General features: G+C 41.8%; 1 protein-coding gene and 1 pseudogene across 2 annotated transcripts in view; one reads left to right on the top strand and one right to left on the bottom strand.

Moving 5' to 3' along the window:
- SND1 (staphylococcal nuclease and tudor domain containing 1) overlaps positions 1-22,476 on the bottom strand; it is a 419,010-nt gene that overhangs the window by 280,032 nt on the left and 116,502 nt on the right. The window lies entirely within an intron of this gene.
- LOC113618139 (rhotekin-like) lies at positions 10,880-13,738 on the top strand (annotated as a pseudogene).

Raw genomic sequence — 22,476 nt, forward strand, 5'->3', positions numbered from 1 at the left:
AATAGAAGATGATCTCTTTAGAAAATGTTTTGATGAGTCTCTTTCGTCCTCCCCTCCCTCAAGGTCACTGTCAGTCTCCAAAGATATGGGCAGTACTTGGAAGCCTTAAAAATGTAAAAGAAACCTTTTAAAGTTCATTTTTAAAAATTCAAAAGTAATAAATCTGCAATTGTGTAAATGTCTTATTTCTTCTAGGCCTAAGCTGTTTAAGTTTTAATCCAAATTGGGAGCTAGGAAGCAGGAAAGAACAGAGAGAAGGAAAATAAATGAAGCCCCAAATTTCAGAGTAGAGATGCCCCTGGGATCTGCAGACAGATAATAGAAATACTTGTGAGACATGAAAACATCAACACTAATCAACAGCACTCAAATGAATAACCAATTTCCCATCATTATCAAGAAAGCCATACAGCCTTAAAAATCAGAAGGCAATTATGTCTGCTATTACTGTGAAATGCCAGATAGAACCAGACTCTGAGGAGAGGATGACTCAAACCTGTGGCCCACCTCGCCACCACCGGGGGGGGGGGGGGGTGTGTGTGTGTGTGTGTAGGGGGGGCGGGGGAGGGGGGTTAGCAGCTGTAGTTAAGACAAAGGTATTGATTCATCATCATCGCCACACCCTACAACCCTAAGTCCACTGGCCCCTCAGATCTCTCCAGTCTTTTCTAGAACTTCCATTCAACCTGCAAAATCAGAATTTAAATATAAAATAATAGGACCTCATCCACATGAATTCTGAACACATGGGACAGATAATTTAATCTAGCCTAATCCACAGGAAATATTTAGATTACAGGCTTTAGCGATAAAGTTTTGGCCTGAGACTATTTCCAAAGAAATCAGAATTAATCCCCAAGTGGTGATGTGTTCATCCTTGGTAAACTAACACTTTGTCCTGTCCGCATTTAGTTGACTATTCTGTTGATGGATCCAAACTAAAATCAAGTAGAACTGTTTAAAAGTTACTGCAGGGGAAAAAAAAAAATCCCAATGTAACAGAATACTAGTGATTATTCATGGTTTTAAAAGACTCTCCTCTCTATATTAAGAACTTAAAAAATCGTTTTACAGTTATTCTCCCAGTGCTTCTGCAACATAAATTGATTTACCAATCATCAATTTTATTTGCAGCATTCCAGAAAAATTATAATGAGGAGCTATACCTTTTCCCTTTGTGTTTCCAATGCCTTTAAACTATGTCTTTGTAAAGTTAAGATTATCGTTATTTAATTTAGCACCAGTAAAGCTAAACTGTTCAAAAAGAGAGGATATAAGGGATGAAGAAAACATTAATGGCTTTAATTTTTTATCCCATTTTTCAACAGCTTTATACAGCGTTCAATGGTAACATATCATCCCTCACCATTCTACACCAAGATTATAACGTAAGAATTATGAGTGGCAGGGTAGAGGATTCAGTAGAAAGGGTTCCAGCGAGCAGATGGACGCATGACAAGGAAGGGAAGCTTACTGTGTATACCAGAGGCACCCTCGCAAAGATATGGTGGAGAAACTATAAGCAAATATGCAAATTTTGGCCTATCATAAAGGGGAATCTTATTCAGACAACCCATATGGGTTATGTATGATATTTATCCATTTAATCATTCCAACATTCCTTGTAGTTTGCATATGCTCATACTTTTCTAAGAAAAAATAAACAAGCAGTTAAGAAACCTACAGCAAAGGATGAAAGTAAAGCCAAAAATAGATCAAAGAAAACGCAGAAAGGAAAGAGATCCATCCACAGTCCTTGAATTGAAGAGGGGCTGTTACCATAAATCCAGATCTCCATGGTTTATTTTAACTCTTGTGCAAGTCCCCGTACTACAAAACCAGCAGGATATATGGTTAACAAAGGGTGGGCAGAGAAATTGTTCCAAATGAGATTTTAAGTGAGTCATGCTCCGTAACCCAGACAATTTCATTTACTTATCTAACTGAACAATGTATTTTTTCCAAGAAGCCATTAAGAAGACATTGCATATGCCTAAAATACAGTGATCATTTTAAAATGAAATTCAAGACAAAATGATATGGGTATGAAACAGAATATCCTTTACAGCTGCAGCTTGACCAAATTTAGCCTCAAAATTTTAAATTGAAATGTGATGAAACCTTGGGTCTTGAAGTATAATCAAAGGAGGCAAACATTAGAGAAGGAGGAAAAAACAACTGATGTCAACAAATCACAAAACACTGGTGTGCCCCAGGCTTCAAGAAGCGTCCTGAAAATGTCCCTACCGTTTTTTAAAGACATCTTTCCTAATGCAAGTAGATGTGAAAGTACAAACAAAACTGTTTTATTTTCTTCTGTACATGCTTAGAAAGAAGAAAGACAAGAGGAAGGTCCTGGGACTAAATAAACATGCTGCATAGCTTGGATTATTAAGGCAGCCAGATCTGCAATTTCAGTACCACCTAAATTCAATGATCTGTGCCACGAGTCAGATAATAGACAAATTTAAGTATCTAATACATATTGTTCTTAAACACTATCCAGTCAGCCACCATTAAATATCACTTTGCTAGCCTGTAAAATTGATATTTCATATCTAGGGAGTGTACAATGGATAACTTGGGAATGCATTCAAGGCTTTGGATACACATTTAAGGTTTTACAAATAAACATTAAAAATCAATTCAACAGCAAGAATGCTAACTAAATTTCATGACTATCGAACGTCTAGCAATTACAGTTACCCAGAAAGATACTGACTTGTTAAATTACTTTCAGGCCAAAAGGCTTCGATGGCTCAAGTTCCCCAGTGGCCACCATGGATGATATTTCTTAAAGAATGTCACCTCACCACTAATAAACTTATATAAAGGATTGTCTTTTTTTCCTCTTTGAAGAGCATGCATCAGAACACACAAGATGAATCAATATCATTTCTGTCTCTGTATAATCAGGAACCAACTCACAAAATTCAAGTAGTCATTGAACAATCTTGGGGAGGGCTTCACGTCTCACCGGTTTCCTCAGTGCTGTTCATCTTCCAATTAGTTTCCCCTCTGACTAACCCTTTCCTCCCTTCCACTGGTCAATTACAATGCCCTCCTTTAAGTCAGCCCCCTTGCATGACTACCAGATTTCTTCAGTTCTTTCCATTCTCACACTGCACTTCCAATAGTCTACATTTCAATAAACAGAACCTTTAAAAATTTTTCCTGCTTCGTTCCCATCCTCACATTTCCAGCCTTTCTGGCAATTTCACTACATACACGAGAGACTCAAAAACACAAGTCTGTAAAACTAGGGCTTGTGGTGAAGTTTTCCCCAGTTTTCAAAAAATGAAAAAAAGGGGACAGCAATAAGTCTGAATTTGACCAAATTTATTGTAAATTATTCCAGATTGAAGGACTGTTTATTATTCTTAAAAATACGTGTTACACACACACACACACATATTACGTTTTGGGAATTAGTTTTTCATTCTTTTAAGGAATAATAATGTCAGAAGAGGTGAGGCACTTTTCTCAAGTTTTAAAACTGGAAGGATGAGTTAGTGTTCCAGAGAGAGAGACACACAAGATAAGCAGTAGGAAAGAATGGAGAGTTCAAAAAGGAGGTAAATGCTGCATAAGGAGGCAGGGGAAAGTTCAGCCAGGGTGCTTGCCAGGCAGAAGTGTTAACCTCTAGAATAGAGGAACGAAGAGAACTTTCTGGGAAGGGGACAGACGTGTTTGGAATTTTACAAAGACCACCTGAGCAGCAGTGTGGAAAGACAGACTGAAGAGAGTGATATTTGAAACTGGGGCCCAAAAGCTTGTGCAATGGTTAAGACAAAGATTGAAAACTTCAACAGCAGGGGGAGGAGGAGTTTTGAGACAGTATTCTAAAGCTTAAATCAGTTAATATGTATAAAGTGCCTAGGTCACTACAATATGACCCATACATAGAAACTCAAGTCAGTACCTTTCTGTTCACTTTGTTTTCCTTATACCTAGGAATACCATCTGGATATGGTATAAAATAGCCATATCTTTCATTAGCCATAAATACCTGAGAACCCAAGGTTTCAGTTTAACATGTTTCCTCTCCATACAACCAAAAAGGCAAAATAAAATAACTGGTGTTTGTGCCCACCTTCATGAAAACGAATTATCCAAATCCAAACTACAGTCATGTTATGACATGACTAAAGTCATAACCAAACCAGGGAAAATTTAAGAAGTCTTCAAGGCAGAGCATAAAAAGATCTGGGCACAGTAGGTGCTCAATAAATACTTCATGACTGAGGATAAATTACTCTCATGAAATATCACATAAAGCAAAACAGCAAGGAGAGGCTCGGGCGAAGTCCAAGTTCACCTACTACAAGAGTCCCCAGGAACATACAAGTATGCTTGGCCTACTACCACTCTCTTTAGAGGTGGTAACCTTGATGATGAACATGTTAAGAGCACTCAACCTCTCTAATAAGTACAAGCATATAAAAGCTAAAAATGGAAGGAAACTCATCTCCTTACGACACCAAACAACTGTGCTTATAGCTGCTGTTAGCCTGTTAACACAAACATTCACCAGGGGAAAAGGAGAATCACAACATTCTGCTGATCACTGTCTGATGACCAGTATCTTGTCAGTCAATGAGGAGAAGAAACCAGTTCCTTTGGGCAAAAATTGTTCATATCTAATAAGGCTTCAAAAAATCTAAGAAGGTTGAAGTAGATAGAATAAGGATATTGAAAAGGTTAGGTAACAGCTGTCAGACTTCACTTCTATAACAGCAGGCACATCTGCTTCAACGTCTGCTGGGAACAGTAACTCTACATATGTACTGGAAAGTGCTTCATGTGGGCCTCAGAAGGTGAGGTGATAACTGCCTTTAAAGGAAAGAGAGCCAGAATTGATATCCCTCCCCAGTTTTCGATGAGCAGGGGCTTACCACCAGTCCCCATACCTCAGCAATATCTTTGTTGAATTAAACAAGGAAATTACTGTATAGTAATTACATGTACATTACTATACTGCCCCAATGGGTCTCTTTCCTATTTAGCGAAAGCAGAAACTCTGAAGTCAAAAAGAGGAAGATAATGCCTCATCTGCTAGACAGTTCTAGTCCTCCGCATTTCCACAGCAAGTAAATATTATATAGCAGTTGAAAAAGTCAGCGAACATGTTCACTGGCACTCCTCGGAGGTAGGGCAGACACTGCCCCTCCAGCTACACAAATGGTCAGAAGCCCCACTGTGCACAACCCACGATCACACCTGGTTTGCATAGGAGCAGTGGTCCAGGGGGCGTTTTAGTTACATTTTCTAACTTCCATACAACCTTAAGGACCTAATAGGCTGACTGAATTACGACTCTTGTCAAATTAAAAATCAGTACTTGGTACGGTAGCCAATTAAGTTCTATTTTCAGCAAACTAACAACCCGTATCTGCCCCAAAGGATTGTAACCTATGACAGAATGAGGTTTAAATAGAAAAATAAGCATCTTTAAACAGCTCGGAGAGCTTAACCTCAAAGGAGCTGCATATCTCACCTGAAGACCAATACCATATCAGAATGCAGGCACAAGAGTGCAGGCCCATGTCAGGATGCAGGGTCCTAGTATTGGTTTTCAAACTCATACACATGTGTCACAAAAACTACTACTCTGATTAAGATCCTTCTAAATTAACTTCTCTTTTCCCCCTGGAAAACAATCAGACCCCAATGGTAATCATTCTCAACAACCATAAAGGAGGTGAGTGTGTTTAAATTAATCTCCCTGGCCTGGGAAAGGCAATCAAGAAACAACAGGAGGGCTTCCCTGGTGGCGCAGTGGTTGAGAGTCCGCCTGCCGATGCAGGGGACACGGGTTCGTGCCCCGGTCCAGGAAGATCCCACATGCCGCGGAGCGGCTAGGCCCAGTGAGCCATGGCCGCTGAGCCTGCGTGTCCGGAGCCTGTGCTCCACAATGGGAGAAGCCACAACAGTGAGAGGCCCGCGTACCGCAAAAAAAAAAGAAAAGAAAAGAAACAACAGGAAATCAGACAGGTAAATAAGGTATTGACTGTTACTTAGGATCCTGCCAGGCAGGGCATGAAGCTATTCTCTGCCTCCTTGACAAAAGATGTGCGGCCTTGAGGAGACACAGATATCATAGCTTGATCACAAAGATACCTGAAAGAAACTGGTAAGAGTTTTGTGGGAACTTGTCTTAAGTGGAAATGGGAATCTGGACTTGGCTCTGCAAATAATTCTCTAATTTCAGTATCTTGGGTTTCCCCTCTATGAAATGGTTATTGTGAATAATCCTGGTAATTATCATCATGTATTTTATAAGATTACAAATCTAAACATACTTTGAATATTTTCATAATTATTAGAATGACATTTCATTATGATTTTTTTTTTTTTTTTGCGATACGCGGGCCTCTCACCGTTACGGCCTCTCCCGTTGCGGAGCACAGGCTCCGGACGCGCAGGCCCAGCGGCCATGGCCCACGGGCCCAGCCGCTCCGCGGCACGCGGGATCCTCCCGGACCGGGGCACGAACCCACGTCCCCCGCATCGGCAGGCGGACCCTCAACCACTGCGCCACCAGGGAAGCCCTCATTATGATTTCTTTTACTTTAATTATTAGTAAGAGAAAGGAAAGCGCTATCTAATATATAAGCATCTGGCTAATTTGCTCTATGGCTAGCCAAAAGTCATTCCTGGGATAAACAGAAGGACTTATAAGTCAAATCATGAAACAAGGTTCCAACTCCGATTTGTATTCCAAATGAAAACTTCAGAAGAACAAAAGTTTTCTTCCTTTCTTAATTCCTATGGAACCACAAATGCTGCTATTCCTTCTGCCCCAGCAACTTGGTATAACTGGAATGAGTTACAATTAAAAAGGAAATTAAATATCATAGGCAGTAATAAACCAGCTTCCATTTTTCTTGATGTATAGTTCAATTATATTAATTAGTATAATGAAGGAGGAAGAAGGCAGAATCATTGCCACATGGTATAAGCAAGTTTCATTAAGAACCACCTACCTCACTTATGAGGAATGTATAGAAATGTAAGTGCAGAAGCATTGTTTCTATGGGGACCTAATCAGTCTAATCATTTTCACGAATTATAAGCCATAGAATCACAGGGCCTGTGGGTTGGAAGGGAACTTAAAAGTGTACCTCTAGCCTCCTATGCACTGTCAAATCCCCTCCACAATATTCCTACCATCTGGTTATTCAGCTCATGTGTCAAGGCCTTCAATGAAACGAAACTAACTTCCTGGGACAGCCCACTCTCTCTCTCACTGAACACCTTTCTTAGAAAGTTCTTTTTTCATATTAAGCTAAAATGTTTCCCTGTAATTGGTTCTAGTTTTACTCCTTAATGTCCAACTCACTGCTGTTCTGGCAAAATCTTCCGTGGGTGGGACTATCCCCTCTAGCACTTTTGGCCCCCTACCCAGTAAAAGTGTCCCCCAGTGATGCACACCAAGGCAATGTGTGTACACATTTCCAACTTCCCACCATTAATAACCACCGTAAAAGTATTACAGAAAGGAACTCTGGAAATTTAGGCCACATCATGGGACTTTAGAAGTTTGGCCCTTTTCGCCAGGAAATGGGGAGCTTTTTAAAAAGTTGAGGATAAGGAGAGTGACAGAATCAGAGGTATGTTTCAGAAAGATTAACATAGCAGCCATATATAGAACTGGATTAGAGGGGGGACAACTGGAGAGAAGGAGGCCAGGTAGGAGGCCATTACAGTGGTAGAGGAAAGATGTAATTAGGACCAGAACTACTCACAAGGTGTTCTGGTCAACAGCACACTGTCCAAACCAATTTTAAATGACTCCAATCACCATGTAGCCCTAGTCTTCATGATGTATGCTACCGTAATGCGTCACTACCATGCAAGTCAGAGAACAGTCTTCATGTGCTGCAACAATCCCCCCCATGGTGTGAAGCTAAGGGTTTTTTGCATAGACTATTTAATATGCAAGTATGCAGGTGGGTACCCTGCCTTATTACACATGGGCTAATTAGGAAGCACATTATTTGTAAGGCATTAGCACAACAAATCAACTTAAAATGACACTTGAGAATAGGCCATTCAAAGTGAAAGCCAAGATTATAAATCTAAGTCTTTCAACAGGAAAAAAAACCCACCTGACCTAAGGGAAGCAGGCAGCTCTCAGCTAGATGGATGTGCAAAATGAAGTCAGGCACATTATTTGGGGATCCAAAGTGAGCCGGAGCTACTAAATAAGCTTGACTGACAAGAACGATTACTAACTACATAATATTTGAATATATAATATATAAGGCACGATATGAGTCCCATTTAAGATTCACAAAGACTAAGATTTCAACAGTATCATCATTTTACAGATGAGGAAACCAGAGCTCCAAGGTCCTAAATAACTCACCCAAGGTTAGTCATTACCAAGTCACAGACTTGAAAAAGACTTGAAACCCAGGTCACTCTGACTGCAAACTGTCCTCTTGCTATAGCACTCGATTCAGAAATTACTTTAACAAGATAACAAGAACAAGGCAAACGATCTGAAGACACACGTAAAAGGGACTGTCAAGAGGGTGGACAAACATGACCAGTTTGGGTCAAGAAACCCTACACGGAAGGTAAGGGGCAGAGTATAACATCAAGGGCAAACTACTGAGAAAGGCCGACAGAGCTACAAGGCTGAGCAAGAAAGGCTACAAGCAAAGGAAGGTATCAATATCTTTGTTCAGCAAGGTCTTTGGGGTACAGACAGTGGACAACAAAAACAGTCTTTCTTCTCTCGTGAAACATAGGAAGGCTCATCACGTGTTCTGCAATAGCCAAAAATGTCTATCATATGGCAGAAAAATTTCAAAAGTCAACCAATTTTCTTCTGTAAGCTGACAAATATATTGGGCTTTCCCTTTCACCACCTTGAAATACATTCTACTCTGGAGTATACCGTGGTTATGCCTTTTTGAAGTCAAAAAACGTTAATACCCAAAATCATCATCCAGTATGGCAGCTATACTTTTCTTACTGCCCATTCCTGTCACTGTCCCCAAGCATGGACACCCAAACTTGCTCTTCCAAGTATCCTAGTCAGCAGGTAGAGTACAGACACCCAAGTCTGTGTTACAGGCTAAAAGAATATCAATTCCAAAGCGGTTTCCTCTGCCAAACCCTCCCCTAGGTCAATCAAACTTCACCAGCTCTTCCTTAGAGCTCTTCAGCATTTATTTCTACTAACTACACGATGGTATTTTGCATATAATGTTAAAGTATCATTCTAACAATATGGTTTTTCCCTAAGTTCAATCCCCCTTCTGCCACATGAAGGCCGTACTTCCTCTTTACAGGGGAGTGTTTCCACTTGTTATTGGCAGGTGTTGAGAGGGTAACAAGGAGGTGTAGTGACGGCCTTGATTCTAAAAGAAAGCTGCAATGACTGGGACTTTCGTCTTAACAAGCTGGGTCACTGGACATAACATCTTAAGAGTCACAAAATTCACTATCTGTGAACAAGGATAAGAAGGGGCCTACCGGCTAAAAATCAGGAGGTGAGCATGCGGAAGACTACAGAAGAAATGTATCCAAATTCAAGGTTGACAAAAGAATAAGAATGTGCTTTGCCTGAAGCCACAAATCCCAAAGGATAAAGGGCAGGCACATTTTTAAAACTCATCTGCCCCTGAGCAGACATAGCTGTTCTGAGTTAAAGTAAAACAGAGCCGTGTTCGAATAAGCACCAGTGTGGAAGTGACTGCCACCCCAGCATCCTCCTTCTGTGGTCTGGCCATAAACGTCTTGAACCCTTGATTTTAAGAAATACCTACTGTTTCAGACTCCCACTGCACTTAGATGTCTAAATGGCACAGTGACACATTCTCTCCCCTTAATTTCCTCACTACACCCATATATACAAGTAATACTACTTTCACACATTTTACTTAACCCTTATAATTATAGGCCTTTGCTACATTATGCCCAAGAAAATGAAGACTAGGAGGATAATATGCCCTGGGTCATAGGAATATCTTATAAGAAGATTCTTATTTTGCCCAGGAAACCACATACTGCATAGTCTGACCTCCAGGACACAAAACTTCAAACACACTCCACATCTTCTGTTTAAACATCACTGCCCCATATATTTCCCATCTTTTTAAAAACCACCACCACCGCCACTGAATCTTACATTAAACAAGAAATGTAAATTGTTTGTTTCCACAGATTATCAAAGTTGGCACATAAAAATCATGAGGAAAACTGGCAGATTCATTTATTTGGGCAATTTCAAAAGTTACCCCTTGCTTTTGAAGATCAACCCAAATAAATGAATTATTCAGATTCCATTAACTTTTGCCCTAAAACAACGGAACAGGGGCCAACGAGATGACGATTTTATGACAGTTTGACCAAAAGATAAAATGGTCAATATAAATTCATGGGCTGATTAGAAAGCAGAGTTAGAAATACCTGTTCGTTATATAGACCAGTAAATTTCTATTAAGATGATACAGAATGGGACTTCCCTGGTGGCGCAGTGGTTGAGAATTTGCCTGCCAATACATGGGACATGGGTCCAATCCCTGGGCCAGGAAGATCCCACATGCTGCAGAGCAACTAAGCCCGAGAGCCACAACTACTGAGCCCACGTGCTTCAACTACTGAAGCCCACGCACCTAGAGCCCGTGCTCCACAACAAGAGAAGCCACTGCAATGAGAAGCCCACGCACCACAATGAAGAGTAGCCCCCGCTCGCCACAACTAGAGAAAGCCCACGCACAGCAACGAAGACCCAACGCAGCCAAAAATAAAAAAACAAAAGTTGAGTCCTTTAATAAAAAATATACAGATTATAATCCTAACAACGTTCAGTTTCCTACAAAAAATATTTGTATTCTACAAAAAAAATATCTGTATTCTAGTTTCAAAGGAAAAGTGAACCAGTATGGGAACACTTGTATTGCATCACTCAAGGCTTACACAGGGTATCAGTGGCATCTTGTTCATACTCGAAGGTCAGTACACTAAGTAGAGATCTTCCTGCCTACTGTCCTGTGCTCTGTGATTTTTTTAAAACTGTTTTTCACCTTGAACAAATGTACAGTTTTCTAGCTGTTGATCCTTCTTTAATTTTTGTAATTCTACACTGCAGTCGAGACTCAAACTGGGGTATAACATGAGAATAAATTTATTTTTACTCTTCAAACTTTAGTAAGCCCCACTCCTTAGCAGCATTATCCTGGGAAAATTTAATCAAACTATCTGTGCCTCAGTTTCCTCATCTATAACCGGGGAGCATAAATCCCTTCAGTCACATACTGTTACGAGGATTAGATCTACAGCAACTATCAAGGACTTAGAAGCAGCATTTAGCACAGTGGGAGCCATCAACAAATATCTGTTACTGCCATTCAAACCTAAGCCACTCGAGAGTTCCAAGTAGCAGCAGCTAGCAACTCGAGGAAACGTGCACACACCTTCTAACAATGGAACCAACGCTCAGGGCCATTCCAGCCGGAACTTTCACACCTCATGGAGGGCCCACCAATGTCCATGTTAAAGCCAATTTGTACTTCAGGTATGATTAATCTTCTGCACTAAAAAACAACACGAGTGTTTTCTCACCAAGAAGTTCTTGAAGTTCGACAGGCTTCCAGAACATCTGTACGACTGTTTCAAAGCAGCAGCTTGCAGAATGAAAAACCAGGGTTTCAACAGCTTTAAAAGTATGGTTTGAGTCGAGGGACAGAAGCCTAGGAGACAACGCAGAGCCGGGCAGCGCGGGGAGTGCTGAGGGCAGGCAGAAGCACAGGACCGCCAGCATGTTCTCCAGAAACCACTGGAGCCGGGTCACCGCGGCCAGCGGCTCCGCCCTAGAGATGGAGTTCAAACGCAGCCGCTGCTGGCTCAGCCTCTTCTGCGACCCACCGGAGGACACAGTCGCAAAGAACGCTACACCATGAGACCCGGATGAGGGAAGGGGCCCGCCAGCTGCCGGTGGCCTGCTCCCAGCCAGAGCGTGCTGGTGTGCAATAGCCGCACCCCCGGCTACACGGGCGAGCTGCAGCGGCGCGAGGACACGCAGGTGCTGAGGAAGACAGGCCAGTGGCCTCCTGATAGCGGGCCACCTGCTGAGCACTCCCCCTGCCGCAGCCAGGTCTGCATTTCTGACCTCCAGATTCCACTCATGTGGAAGGACACAGAAGATTTCAAGAACGAAGGCGATCTGCACCGTCGGGCTGTGTTCTTGCTGCTGCAGATCGGGGAATGCACTCAGGACACGGAGATGATCCTGGTGGACAGGACCCTCACAGCCATCCCCTTTCACAACAAGGTGCTCTTTGCCGAGGCAGGGCCAGACTCTGAACTGCGGCTGGAGCTATATGGGGCCTGCGTGGAAGAGGAGGGGGCCCTGGCTGAAGCCCCCAAGAGGCTTGCCACCGAGCTCAGCAGCTCCCTGGGCTGCTCCTCAGGGAGGCGTGTGCGGGTGTCGCTGGAGACAGCTAGGGGCTCGGGAAGCAGTCCCATCTTGCTCCCCACCCCAGCTGGTGGTGGTCGTTACCACCTCTTGGCTCATACCACTCTCACCCTGGCAGCAGTGCAAGACGGACTCCACACACATGACCTCACCCTCACCAGTCATGAGGAGAACCCCGCCTGGCTGCCCCTTGATGGCAGCGTGTGTTGCCGTCTGGTGGCTCAGCCCTTCCGCATGACTCAGCCTACTGCAAGTGGCACCCACAGAGCGCAGCAAGCTTGGGAGCTGCAGGACTGGGTGCGAGCGCATGGAGTCCTGAGAGGCACAAACAGCTTCTGTCACCGTCAACCTTAAGACACAGACACTGGGGAGGAGCCGCTGTTTACTGTTGTGATCAACAAGGAGCCTCAAGTCGGGGCAGGTGGACCAGGCAGTGGGCTGGCTCTTCACCCTGAGCATCAGTAACCAGTATGGGGAGGATGAGGTGACACACACCCTTCAGGCAGAGAGTCGGGGAGCCCTGCAGAGCTGGACAGAAGCTCTGTGGCAGCTTTTCTTTGACATGAGCCAGTGGAAGCAGTGCCGTGATGAGATAATGAAAATTGAAACCCCCGCTCCCCGGAAACCACTCCAAGTACTGGCCAATCAGGGTTCCTGGTACCATGAGATGGTGACAGGTGATGCTCAGGGCTGAATAGGTCTGGGGCCTAAGCTCTGACTAGCCTCCCCCCCTCAATCCCTTCCTGGTGCCACAGCTATTGAGCCGCTGGATGACATCACAGCGGTGATAGACAGCCTGGCCCAGCTGGAGGGCACGAGGCTGGAGACGCCCCCAGCCTGCCCTGCCTGGCCCCTGCTCGCCTGCTTCAGTGGCCCCAACCCCAGCCCTGACCCATTCCCTGCTCTGGAGGAGATGCCGAACGGTCTCCCTGGATGCTGTCCCCGAGACCACTCCCCTGGGGCTTCTCGCTCGGTTGCCCCTCTCCCCCCGAAGCGGTTCCCACAGTCCAGAGGCCTCTGCAGCAAAGGCCCACCCCACACTTGGCTCCAGTCACCAGTGTAAGATGGTGTGCTGGCAACAGGGTCTGGCCAGAAGAAGAGGTGGTCTGTGTGCAGCTGGGCTCTGGATTCGGTGCTGTTTGTAGCAGGTTGGCCAGCTTGGCCTCCCCTTCCTCTACTGGACTGGGGGATAGGCTGGGGAGGGGGAGCAGAAGCCCCTTTTAAGCTGTGGTTGCCATGGTGCTGAGGGACTCTTTCCCAGGGCTGGCTGGGACCCCCTAAACCCTTCCTGGGAGAAAACTGGAACCAACACTGCCCTACCCTCCCTGCACTAACCAGCTTTGAGGATGGCACTGAAGAGCCCTGGGAGGGAACGCACCTCCCTTGTGACTCCCACATTGACCATTAAAGTTATTTAACATCAAAAAAAAAAAAAAAAAGTATGGTTTGAGTTGGGCTGGAATGAGTTGGCACACCAATCACTCCTCTGTCAGAAGAGTTGCTTTCTAAAAAGCACTTTGGTTAGTTCACCAAGGCACTGGTGCCAATAAACTTCCCGTTGTATCTCATAATAAAGCATTAAACAAATAAATGGGGTATAGGATGGAGAAAGATTTACGATTTAAGCCCACCCGAGGAGACAATTTATGAAATAAAATGATCAACGTTCTAGAATTAAAAAGTAGTTTTACAAAATAAAATGTATTGAAAAATATCTAAATATAGAAAAATAAACCAATAGTAAAAAAAAAAAAAAAATCTGAAAGTCATGCAAGAAGATACACTTATAGAGCCAATAAACTAATTCTACTTTTAAAGTAATCGAAGAAGATGAATGGTTTACATGAAGGGAAATCAAATGTAAATTACGTGAAAAACACATTCTTACTAGTAATCTTTTATGCAGATGAAAACAACTCTAAAGTCCAGTTAATCTAGGAAAACAAAAATACTGACGAAACAAAAACTCGATTAGATGTAGGAAAGTTTAAGTATTTATGTGGTACAGTCTAAAAATTCGCTTATATACCTTTAACCTATTAACTCACTTTGTGGATATAGTTCTAAAATAAATAATCCTAAATAGGAAAAAAAAGTACATGTTTAATGCTATTAAGAAAAAAAGAAATCTAGAACATGGACATAACTAGAAAATAGTATATTTGCTTAATGGAATATATGTGTGTTTAAAATTAAAAGTGCCATAATTCAAGAAAAATGTGCAACTTCCATTTCCAACAAAGATGAAACAAGGACCAAATCCACTGTCCTGCATAAAACCAAAAAAACCAAACATTTTGAAACATGGTTTTCAGTAAGATAGGTAACAGGCAACAGAGAACAGTGATCCCTAAGAGACAGGACACAAATGAGCCCTAACTGCTTACTGCCTAGAGTTTCTAGTGGGAATGGACAAGGGTTTGGGGGAGACCAAGCCTGCTAGAGCTCTTGGCACAAAGGACCAGGGTGGAGAGAGCAGCACAGAGAGATGACTTCTGAGATCCGCACAGGGCCTCTCTTGAGCACAGTACTGATCAGCCCAGGAGTGTGCTTCCACCTGAGGCCAGGGGAAGAACCATGGGAAAGCATTAGAAGCAACAGTGCCTACCATCACCATAATGACCCAACCATTTTACTCCAGGGTATTTATCCAGGAGACAAGAAAATATATATCCACACAAAAACTTGTACACAAATGTTCATCAAAGCTTTATATATAGAGCCAAAAATTGGAGGCAACTGGAAACAGCCCAAATGACCACCAGAGGTAAATGGATGGCTAAACCACAGTATATCCATACAGTGGAATACTACTCAGCAACAGAAAGGATGAACTATTGACACAGACCACAACACAGATGAATCTCAGATAATTAGACTGAGTGAAGAAAGCCAGATTAACAAGAGTAGATACTGTAATGATTTCATTTATATAAGCTCTAGAAAATGAAACTAATCTATCATGAGAGAAAGTAGATCAATGGCTTGGGGGTACATGGGAAGGGATAGAATGGGGCACAAGGAAACTCTGGGTGGTAATGAGTATGTTCACTATCTTGACTGTAGTGATGGTTTCATGGATATATATATATATATATATATATATATATATATATATATATACACATTTCTCAAAGCTTTCCAAATTGCACACTTTAAAAATGTGCAGTTTTCCTGCATATCCATTATGCCCCAATAAAGCTGTTTGTAAAAATAGACAAAACGTTGGGATTTCCCTGGTGGTGCAGTGGTTAAGAACCCGCCTGCCAACGCAGGGGACACGGGTTCGAGCCCTGGTCCGGGAAGATCCCACATGCTGCGGAGCAACTAAGCCCGTGCGCCACACTACTGAGCCTGTGCTCTAGAGCCTGCGAGCCACAACTACTGAGCCCACATGCTACAACTACTGAAGCCCGCATGCCCTAGAGCCCATGCTCCTCAACGAGAGGCCACCACAATGAGAAGCCTGTGCACCACAAGGAAGGGTAGCCCCACTCACCTCAACTAGAGAAAGCCCACGCGCAGCAATGAAGACCCAATGCAGCAAAAAATAAATTAATTTTTAAAAATAGACAAAACGTGGTTTCATGAACAGTTATAAATATCAGAATATAAACTAACACGTATACACTGGCCACCATCATATGATTAGAGAGATCTACATAAATGAAGTTTGTTAAGGTCTTTGGAGTTTTTACTTTTGTAAAAATTTACACCCACTGAGTTTATCTAAACGGCCATTCTTATTTTCTAGAAACAAGAGCTGGGAGACAGTTTGCCCATGATCATACGAAAAGGTCACACAAAAGAAACAGACCACACAACTCATAAGATGCCAATCTCTGTTCTACATTACATTCGTACACACTTATAGAATAACAAGAATAACAAGATTATTGGGAAAGAGACAGATAGCTCCTTCAGAAGAGTTGTAAACCAGGGAAACTAGAGCAATTTCAATAGGGTACCCAGGTGTTCCCAGCGGTGAAGCATGAAAGGAAACCCTGTACACAGGTGGGACGACAATGTGTGGAAATTAGCCCAGTCTCAGCATTCAAAGCAACCTTTCAAAAATCCAAGTTAACATGCCTTGACATACATGATGCTCACTTAAAAGCCAATTGTGTGGTTTTTGTTCAAAAAAAAGGGAAAGCCATTTTTCATCATAAGACATAAAATGTTGAAAGAAAAAGAGGGGGAGCCGCAGCTATGTATTTCCTAGGGCTACCATAAAAAATTACCAGACACTGATGGCTTGGAACAACACGAACTTACTCTCTCCCAGTTAAGAGCCCAAAGTACAAAACTCAAGAGTGTTGGCAGGGCCGTGCTCTCTCTGAAGGCTCCAGGGCAGCCTCTTTCCAGCTTCTGGTGGTGGCCAGCAATCCCTGGCAATGCTCAGCTTACAGCTGCATCACTCCAATCTCTGTCTCTGTCCCAGGGCCTTCTTGCATCTGTGTGCACCTGATCCTCTCATGAGGACACCAGGCATTGGATTTAGGGCCCAGCCTCATCAGGTATGACCTCCTCCTAACTGATTATCTGGAAGTAAGGTCTTCACAGATCTAATGTCATAGTCATAGGTTCTTAGTGTTACAACTTTAACATATCTTTTGGGGGGGTTCACAACTCAACCCACAATAGGGGGACAAATACCTAACATAGTAAAATTCTCTTCAAGGAGACAATAACAAAGGAGAGTAAGATTTCAGTTAATGTATCAAGTAATGTTTTCACTTCTAAATAAACAACTGTGCCCATTTCACACTGAATCAAAACACCTCAAAATGGCTAACAAAATGCAAAAATTGGTTTCCTTTTCTTTTTCCAATTTGAAAATTATATTTGCAACAAACATCCCTGACCCATAACTCCCTCTGATTAATAATATTTTCATTAACAAATATACTGCTTGAATTTGGGGGGCTGAGACTTTTTTTTTTTTTAAACAACCAGAAAGGAAATTAAAAAAAAAAGTTTCATTTAAGTCAGATGTTAATTTGCTTGTAAGGGGTCTTGTCCTTTCAAGCCATCATCATCATAAAGGCGTTTTATGATCTTTAATATAATGTGTATGTACTGGTACACTTAATTTACACTTACGCACAACACTATTGTTACAGTGTACACATACATTCTTATAGAGCTAAGAGTAAATGATTTAACCGCAGTTCAAACATTCTTTTCTGCTAGGTGTCTAATGTGTACCAACCATATAAGCTTAGCATAATTCAGAACGTAATAAAAATTTGATTCCTATCCTCTAATTTATAAATGAAAAAAGTTTCACTGTTAAATAGTAAAATGTATTAACTGAAACTGATTAAACCCATCATATCACTAAGGAAGAAACTGAAGACTAAGATACAAGTCACCTGATATTCAAATGACCTCTCAGAGATGGACAGATGACGGAGGGTTCATTCTGCTTTCAAAGCATATGTCTCTGGTTCATATGCTTTGCTTGCCAGACAGTGCCTAGAGATGTCTCTTTAGTATATTACTTGGTAATTAAAAAGAGGAAAACTACGTGTTTCATAATCTGCTTATTGTTAGGCAGCATGTAAACAGCAGTATCAAAACTGCCCCCATACATACCTTTTTAACATTTGCCAGCATTGTGGCAGCACAGAATAGGAACTGGGGGGATAATTTTTTGATGATTTCTAATGATAAGCAAAATGTTTTAGGAGTGGATCTAGATCTGGTATAAGCAGACACCAGATCTGATACAGTCCATTTTTTCCTATCGTAAGAATTACCATCGATAATGGAAAATACCTAAAAACATTACACCATGTTTTAAAGACATACACAGAGAGGCCTCTCTAGAACTGAGGTCAAAGGCCACTACCTACAGTAAAGATTTTGCAAGCACAGGAAAATATTCTTACAGAATGGGTGAGGAAATACCAAACCTTTGTACACATGGAAAAGTATCATGCATCTGAGATACTTAAATCTAATTCTGACAAGTGAGAAAAGTCCCCTCAAGGTCTAAGTCTCTAAGATTCAAGGACACAGCTACCTCTCTTACTTTCTCTTGGTGAAGGTAAACAGCATTAAATCTAAATGAGTTTTCACTGAAATATATGCTCCGCTCCACTCCCCTCCTCTCACGTCCCTCCTGCATTGATTATATTTGTGAGACTATGCTTCCAGTGCATTTAAATTAAGACACCATCTTTCCCATCACCTACAATTCTCAAATGTCACATAAACTCTGAAGTGTTACATAAATTATCCAGTGGGTAGCAAACCACCAATGATGAACAATGAATAACACATCTTTTGAAGCAAATGGCCAGGCCAGAACCAGAAGAACTCAGGTGTTCTAAATATACTAAGTAATTTACCAAGTCAATAGAAATAGAGAGGACAGTGGGGATTAGAACCAAATAAATATGATAGCTCTACTATGCATCATTAATTCAGTCTAAGATGCCACTTATTTTAAGACACATCATTTTATACTCCATTAAAAATAAAGCCGTCAGTTATGACTACAAGTTTTGTCCTGAAACCAGATGTTAAAATTTGCGGATGGGAGAGATACATCTTTTAAGAATTAAGGAAATGTGGTATGTTTCCAATAAGGGCAAGTATTGGCAAATACTACCCCATAGCTATTCCTACCTCGAATGTTCACTATGTATCATTCATATCAATTATAATCACTCAACCAGCAAGTGGACCTCAAATAGTTAAGACTATATTGTGCCAACCATATAGAAAAGAACATAGAAGGCACTCAACTAGCTTACAGCTTGGCCAAACATCACTCATCCAAATCACTTACACCAATCTAGGGAAAATAAACTTATATTTGGTCCTTTGGGAAACCAATAGCATGTGGAGGCCAAGTATTACCCTTGTGGCCCCCAAGCTGATCATTTTCTTTGCATTAACTCAGGGTGAATAATGATCAAAAGGCAACTCGCAGAGACACAGCCTCCAGCTCTGTTTGATGCACAATCCTGTGACAACATTATTAGCAAGAACCATTTCTCTTGCACCAAAATACTGAGTCCAGATGTCAACCTGGTGCCTGGAAAATATGCTGCACAGTGACAGCTGTTTGATGCTTCCATGCTGAATAGCTGCATTCTGACCAGACACATCCTTTAACCAATGAGATATCAGTGCATTCAGAAAGAAAACATTACCAAAAAGAACTCTGGACACCAAAATTAAATTAGCACACACTTCTTTTTTAATCTGCTTAAGTCATAATAAATAAGGGGCAGTTTTGCAGAAAGATGATAAAGGGACTACTGCATTTTATGTAATTAAGCAATAAGCATATAGAAGCAATTAAATGTAGAGCATGAAATAGCAATAAGCATTCAGCACAACACAAATTACTCAACACATTCATTTCACCACACTTTTTTTTTTAATGGAAAGAACTGGTGACCTAGATAAAGCACTGAATTGAAAAATCAAAAGAATTTAAACAGCAAGATGTAGTGGTTAACGTACAGCCCTTGAGCCAGGCCTGGAGCCTATTCCCAAGGGTTCCACTTGCCAGCTGTTTGACCTTGCACAAGCAACCTGACCTCTCTTTCCAAGTGCAGTTTCCTCACATGCAAAATAAAGGTAATAAAACCCTCACCTCATAGGACCTTGGCTTTGTGAGGAATGAATTAGATAACGCAGGAAAATGCTTACCCAGTGCCTGGCACAGGGAGAAGGGTACAAAATCGTGTGTGCTGTTTATCATTAGTACCAGTTATAACACTATCAAGCCATGTATTTCCCAACCCTCAAGCATCTTTCTTGCTCTGAATTTCACTAGTTCTTTGCTTCTGTACCTCTAACATTTTTACTCTACCTCGCATTGTCTTCATTTGTATCACCTTGACTCAACCCACCCCCCATCAACATCTTTGAACATCCCTCCCCCTCAGTAACTAATATGACATCAAAAAATATTTCAGTTCTATAGTGCTGATAAAGAAATATCTGGGCAATGAATGAATGAAGCGTAAGTGAAATAATTCTGTGGGCTTGAGACCTCGTATCCACTGCCTGGCATCCTGCACTCTGACGATGGTGAGTGGGACAAAGCTGGGAGGCGAGGAGGGCCAGCGGCAGCAAGAGGCCCGAAAGCATTTCCATTTCCCTCCATTCAGAAGGATGCCTCTACATAAATGCTTCAACTCAAAGGAGACACTAATGTGCTTTTGTGGAATTCTGCCAGTCTGACGCATAAATATCCTTATCAGGGAGAGTCAAAAACTATTTAATTCATTACAGGCTGAGAGTTTAAAAAGCAAGAGAGGATTAAGCAATGCACACACCAGTAGTGAGCTACAAAAGGGCACTGTTCCAGTTAATACAGCTGCCTCTGCAGTGGAAGAGGAATAGAGACGATGCAAGATACATTCATATGGAATTCATATTAAAATATATATACACGTATATACAAAGAAAGATTAAAAAAAAAAGTCTGCCAACATTGAGTAAAAAAGGAAAGACATTTCAAAGAACCCTCTCCGTAACAACATGCATGGAATGAATAGACCTGGACAAGGAATATAAGCTGGTTAGAATATACCTAACAAAATAGATACCAGGCAGGAACTGCCCCCCAAAATAAGTAACCAGAATTAACTGGGTATGTTGCTAGAGAGAAATCAAAACAGCCCTCAGAAGTGAGCCATCACTCAATACCCTAGGGTAGAAAGTCACCCTGTAATGGCACAAAGGATCCAACAGAGCTGGGCGAACATGTTTACAGCCCGCCTTGGACAAATGAGAGCAGACCTGCCTGACCAGTGCGGACAGTCCACCATCCTGAAAAAGCAGAGTTCAACACTGCCACTTCTGAAAAAACGCTCTAATGCTCCTGGGCCTCTGGAAACCAACCCAAGCCCTCCCTCTTGACCACTGTTAGTTGTGGGTCTGCAGCTGACACGTTTTCACCAGCAGTACCAAGACCTTGTCTATCCCCATTTCAGTCTCCTTCTGGGATTTATTTCTCCAGGGGCAGTTCCTTATCAACTCCAGATGTGCAATGAAGACAAAGAATTTGCCTCCAATACATATTTAATATACTGGAATACAACCGTTAAGTCTCTCAGAAAGAAAGACAGGGGTTGGGTGGGGTGGAGGTATAGATATAACTCTAAATATTGCTAGCTTTCTATCCCTGTTCCCTCCCAATTCCACTCAGAGAAAGGACTGGATTTTAACCTGGTCCTGACCATCCTGAAGCACTACTTTCTGTTTGTGCAAAATGAAGAGATTTTTCTTCAATAAAGAGAAAATAAGAGACAATAAAGAGATTTTTAAGGATAATTTTCACTATACACTATTTTTCTCTCATACTATGACCTTAGACTCTAGTTCCCAGCAAGAGACAACAATTTGCCTCTTGACAAATTGAAATTTTTTTAAACTCCCCTATATTTTATTATACTAGCTTAGAGAATATGAACATCATCTATACAAGTTTGAAACCAGAGAAAAACTATTCCTCCAACAAAATGAATGTTCACACAAAGACATGACACCACCTGCAAATCTTTAAGTTAGTTTTATCCTTTTGTTTAAAGTTATTCCTCAAATATCAAGATCATAAAAAAACCTTTGTTCTGTAATAATCCCCAATGATTCCACTCATATGGCCACTAACAAAGCCACCATATAAAATGGAATTATGCATTGCAGATCAAGATGACCCCAGTTGAAATCTTGGTGCCTCCTTTTAAAAAAAAAAAAAAAGAACCTAGGTAACAAAGAAAATTGGGGGACCATTCTGAGTCACTGAGCATACCCAGGGCATTTATTTGCCCCTCTAATGTCTTTGTAATTCTCTCGTACTAGAGGGGTTATGCTCTGCCTCAAGTTTGTTATGTAGGGAAACTGGTACAAAACCCACACTTAGGTCCTGAGGAAATGAACAAGGTAGAAAAACAGACAGTGAAAGGACTTAATAAAATCAGAGAACGCGAACACTGACCCAACTGAGGAAAGCCGGAGGGTGTCAGGCTGTTAATGAGGTGCTGAGAGAGAAACAAGGCAGCCCATCTCGGACA

The sequence above is a fragment of the Aethalodelphis obliquidens genome, unplaced genomic scaffold (genome assembly GCF_003676395.1).
Source record: "Aethalodelphis obliquidens isolate GAN/ISIS:26980383/991018 unplaced genomic scaffold, ASM367639v1 scaffold5, whole genome shotgun sequence".
NCBI lineage: Eukaryota > Metazoa > Chordata > Mammalia > Artiodactyla > Delphinidae > Aethalodelphis > Aethalodelphis obliquidens.